Here is a 5000-nt window from a genome sequence, read left to right on the forward strand (position 1 = left end):
CGTAAGCACCAGGGTCTGGACATCGTGTGCAGTGATGGCTCCGATGTCTTGGCTCCGTTCGATGTGACTCTGAACGGGAAGCTAACGGTCTACAGCGACGCTAAGAAGGCCGCCATCAACAGCGGCATCAACCTGAGAGGAGCCGGTCGGTCCAGCACTTCCTCTTATTGATCTGATGTCTAAACACACTTCCTGTTTTGATCTGACCACTAAACACACTTCCTGTTATTGATCTGATGTCTAAACACACTTCCTGTTTTGATCTGACCACTAAACACACTTCCTGTTATTGATCTGATGTCTAAACACACTTCCTGTTTTGATCTGATCACTAAACACACTTCCTGTTATTGATCTGATGTCTAAACACACTTCCTGTTTTGATCTGATCACTAAACACACTTCCTGTTATTGATCTGATGTCTAAACACACTTCCTGTTTTGATCTGATCACTAAACACACTTCCTGTTATTGATCTGATCACTAAACACACTTCCTGTTTTGATCTGATCACTAAACACACTTCCTGTTATTGATCTGATCACTAAACACACTTCCTGTTATTCATCTGAACCCTAACCCTGTCCACCTGTCTACCTGTCTGTCTACCTGTCTGTCTACCTGTCTACCTGTCCACCTGTCTACCTGTCCACCTGTCCACCTGTCCACCTGTCTGTCTACCTGTCTACCTGTCTACCTGTCTGTCTACCTGTCTGTCTGTCTACCTGTCTACCTGTCTACCTGACTACCTGTCTACCTGTCTACCTGTCTGTCTACCTGTCTGTCTACCTGTCTACCTGTCCACCTGTCTACCTGTCTACCTGTCTACCTGTCAACCTGTCCACCTGTCTGTCTACCTGTCTGTCTACCTGTCTACCTGACTACCTGTCTGTCTACCTGTCTACCTGTCTGTCTACCTGTCTGTCTACCTGTCTACCTGTCCACCTGTCTACCTGTCTACCTGTCTACCTGTCCACCTGTCCACCTGTCTGTCTACCTGTCTGTCCACCTGTCTACCTGTCTACCTGTCCACCTGTCCACCTGTCTGTCTACCTGTCCGTCTACCTGTCTACCTGTCCACCTGTCTACCTGTCTACCTGTCTACCTGTCTGTCTACCTGTCTACCTGTCTGTCTGTCTACCTGTCCACCTGTCTACCTGTCTACCTGTCTGTCTACCTGTCTACCTGTCTACCTGTCTACCTGTCTGTCTACCTGTCTACCTGTCTACCTGTCCACCTGTCTACCTGTATACCTGTCTAACTGTCCACCTGTCTACCTGTCTACCTGTCTACCTGTCTGTCTACCTGTCTACCTGTCTGTCTACCTGTCTACCTGTCTACCTGTATGTCTACCTGTCTACCTGTCTAACTGTCTACCTGTCTATCTGTTCTGCAGGTCTGTGTTTCAAGCTGTTCTACGTGGAACCGGACCGGACCTCCGGCTCGGTGAGGAAAGGTGAACGGATCGGTACGATGCTGCCGATGCAAAGAGTTTACGCAGGAATCACTTCACACGTCCACGTCCAGATGTGTGACAGGAGCGACCCGACCCAATACTTCTAACCCGACCCGACCCAGTACTTCTAACCCGACCCGACCCGACCCAGTACTTCTAACCCGACCCGACCCAATACTTCTAACCCGACCCGACCCGACCCAGTACTTCTAACCCGACCCGACCCAATACTTCTAACCCGACCCGACCCAACACTTCTAACCCGACCCGACCCGACCCAGTACTTCTAACCCGACCCGACCCAACACTTCTAACCCGACCCGACCCGACCCAATACTTCTAACCCGACCCGACCCAGTACTTCTAACCCGACCCGACCCGACCCAGTACTTCTAACCCGACCCGACCCGACCCAACACTTCTAACCCGACCCGACCCAATACTTCTAACCCGACCCGACCCAACACTTCTAACCCGACCCGACCCGACCCAGTAGTTCTAACCCGACCCGACCCAGTACTTCTAACCCGACCCAACACCTCCGACCCGACCCAGTACTTCTAACCCGACCCAACACCTCCGACCCGACCCAGTGTTCGGGCCCCTGCTTGATCTGTGTTTAACACAATAAATAAATAAATAAAACATTAAAAACTGTTTGAAACTGTTTTTATTCATGTTCATTATTATTTATACAATTATATATTTATATCTTAATATATTTATATATGAATACATTAATACGTTTATATATTTATATATTTCATATATTTATATATTTTATATATGTATATATTAATACATATATTAATATATTTTATATATTTATATATTTTATATATGTATATATTAATACATTTATATATTTATATATTAATACATTTAAGGTCTAAACCAGAGACATTTATATAGGATCCGACTGCGCATGTGCGAGTCAAACACACCACAGAAGAAGAAGTCCCGGAAGTTCGGCAGCCTGTGTAACGGAGCTAACGGAGGTAAAAACGGTTTTTCTGCCTTTTAACGGATTAACGGAACCGTTCTGTTGTTTCCTCCCGGTCCGGACCGGAGCTGCCGGTGTTACCGACGGCGTAGCGGTGAGACCCGGTAACCGGGAAGGTGTTACCGGCTACCGGTTACCGGGCTCAGGCTAATGTTAGCATTAGCTTGACCTTCCTGGAGACATTATTCAGTCTGATAGTAAACACACAATAACTGCTTAGTCTTAGATTAACGGCTGGTTAGTCTTAGATTAACGGCTGGTTAGTCTTAGATTAACTACTGGTTAGTCTTAGATTAACTGCTGGTTAGTCTTAGATTAACTGCTACTTAGTCTTAGATTAACTGCTGGTTAGTTTTAGATTAACGGCTGGTTAGTCTTAGATTAACTGCTGGTTAGTCTTAGATTAACGGCTGGTTAGTCTTAGATTAACGGCTGGTTAGTCTTAGATTAACTACTGGTTAGTCTTAGATTTACGGCTGGTTAGTCTTAGATTAACTACTGGTTAGGGTTAGATTAACGGATGGTTAGTCTTAGATTAACGGCTGGTTAGTCTTAGATTAACTGCTGGTTAGTCTTAGATTAACTGCTACTTAGTCTTAGATTAACTGCTGGTTAGTTTTAGATTAACGGCTGGTTAGTCTTAGATTAACTGCTGGTTAGTCTTAGATTAACGGCTGGTTAGTCTTAGATTAACTGCTGGTTAGTCTTAGATTAACTGCTGGTTAGTCTTAGATTAACGGCTGGTTAGTCTTAGATTAACTGCTGGTTAGTCTTAGATTAACTACTGGTTAGCTGCTTTATATCAAAGAGTTATAAATAATAAATAAAAGCACGATTCACTTTTTATATGAATCAGGATTTATTAGGTTACTAACTATACTATATCTCCTCCTCTGGTGTCTCTGTGGTGTAACAGTGGTGTCTTCATGGTGTAACAGTGATGTCTCTGTGGTGTAACAGTGGTGTCTTCATGGTGTAACAGTAATGTCTTCATGGTGTAACCATGGTGTAACAGTGATGTCTCTGTGGTGTAACAGTGGTGTCTTCATGGTGTAACAGTGGTGTCTTCATGGTGTAACAGTGATGTCTTCATGGTGTAAGCGTGGTGTCTTCATGGTGTAACAGTGGTGTCTTCATGGTGTAACCGTGGTGTCTTCATGGTGTAACCATGGTGTAACCGTGGTGTCTTCATGGTGTAACAGGGGTGTCTTCATGGTGTAACAGTGGTGTCTTCATGGTGTAACAGGGGTATCTTCATGGTGTAACAGTGGTGTCTTCATGGTGTAACAGTGGTGTCTTCATGGTGTAACAGGGGTATCTTCATGGTGTAACAGTGGTGTCTTCATGGTGTAACCGTGGTGTCTTCATGGTGTAACCATGGTGTAACCGTGGTGTCTTCATGGTGTAACCATGGTGTAACAGTGGTGTCTTCATGGTGTAACAGTGGTGTCTTCATGGTGTAACAGTGGTGTCTTCATGGTGTAACAGGGGTATCTTCATGGTGTAACAGTGGTGTCTTCATGGTGTAACAGTGAAGTCTTCATGGTGTAACAGTGAAGTCTTCATGGTGTAACAGTGGTGTCTTCATGGTGTAACAGTGGTGTCTTCATGGTGTAACAGTGAAGTCTTCATGGTGTAACAGTGAAGTCTTCATGGTGTAACAGTAGGGCTGGGCGATATGGACCAAAAGTCATATCCCGATATATTTAGGCTGAATATCGATATACGATATATATCCCGATATTTTTATCGCAAAGTGAGAGCAAATGTTTAGTCACAGTCAAAGCCAAATATGACATGTCACAATTAATTTGATTGAAACCAGCAGGATGAAATAATGCTCAGCTGTTCAAAGAACAATAAAATGTAAACATAAATACTATATAACCACAGCAAAGCTCCATAAGGTGCACATTTAAATGAAAAATATAGCCCATCTTAAATAAAAATAGCCCATAAAATAAAATAAATATATTTATATGAGAAAAGCATCAACATTTTGACAACTATAAATGGCTTATTAAAATTGTATTTTATTAAAAGTAGTTGCGACTTTTTAAATCTGACTTGTTCCACAGTTGCAACAGGGATCACATCTTTAGCGATGCGATAAGTGACCGCTTTAGTTATAGTACACCACTCGTCACTTTTCTTTTCATACGGTACACTGCGGGAAAATGAAGCTTGCAGTGAGTTTTGTTTCGGGGCTGGAGCTTTTGCGGGTTGTGGATGGCTTTGCAGCTGGGGCAGTTTCACACACTCTTCGTACTGCAGCTTGTGCCTCTGTCTGTTTTAGGTGGTGAAAAAGATTTGCAGTGCTTCCACCCCTGGCTGTAACTTGTTTATGGCACTGCCCTAACCCTAACCACTGCCTACATAACCCTAACCCTAACCACTGCCTACATAACCCTAACCCTAACCACTGCCTACATAACCCTAACCCTAACCACTGCCTACATAACCCTAACCCTAACCACTGCCTACATAACCCTAACCCTAACCACTGCCTACATAACCCTAACCCTAACCACTGCCTACAT

General features: G+C 44.0%; 1 protein-coding gene and 2 long non-coding RNA genes across 12 annotated transcripts in view; 1 reads left to right on the plus strand and 2 right to left on the minus strand.

Annotated features, from left to right (window-relative positions):
* Positions 1 to 160: 160 nt before the first annotated feature.
* LOC128380959 (uncharacterized) lies at positions 161 to 1405 on the minus strand. Its single transcript, XR_008323528.1, has 4 exons — positions 1327 to 1405; positions 1043 to 1270; positions 751 to 998; positions 161 to 602 (listed from the first exon to the last, which is right to left on the minus strand). It is a non-coding gene; the product is annotated as an uncharacterized LOC128380959 (long non-coding RNA).
* Positions 1405 to 2049, minus strand: LOC128380957 (uncharacterized). Of its 10 annotated transcripts, XR_008323527.1 has the most exons (4): positions 1961 to 2049; positions 1855 to 1926; positions 1595 to 1820; positions 1542 to 1560 (listed from the first exon to the last, which is right to left on the minus strand). It is a non-coding gene; the product is annotated as an uncharacterized LOC128380957 (long non-coding RNA). The 10 variants fall into 10 exon arrangements; XR_008323520.1 differs by lacking the exon at positions 1961 to 2049 and having other exon boundaries at positions 1405 to 1584; positions 1619 to 1820; positions 1855 to 1944; XR_008323524.1 differs by lacking the exon at positions 1961 to 2049 and having other exon boundaries at positions 1595 to 1767; positions 1860 to 1944.
* A 363-nt stretch (positions 2050 to 2412) lies between these two features.
* The window catches only part of atad1b (ATPase family AAA domain containing 1b), a 21855-nt gene continuing 19267 nt past the window's right edge, over positions 2413 to 5000 (plus strand). The window contains exon 1 of the mRNA XM_053341645.1: positions 2413 to 2455. The gene's annotated coding sequence lies outside the window, so the exon portion shown is untranslated. The remainder of the gene's footprint in view (positions 2456 to 5000) is intronic.

This window comes from Scomber japonicus, chromosome 20 (assembly GCF_027409825.1).
Source record: "Scomber japonicus isolate fScoJap1 chromosome 20, fScoJap1.pri, whole genome shotgun sequence".
Taxonomy (NCBI): domain Eukaryota; kingdom Metazoa; phylum Chordata; class Actinopteri; order Scombriformes; family Scombridae; genus Scomber; species Scomber japonicus.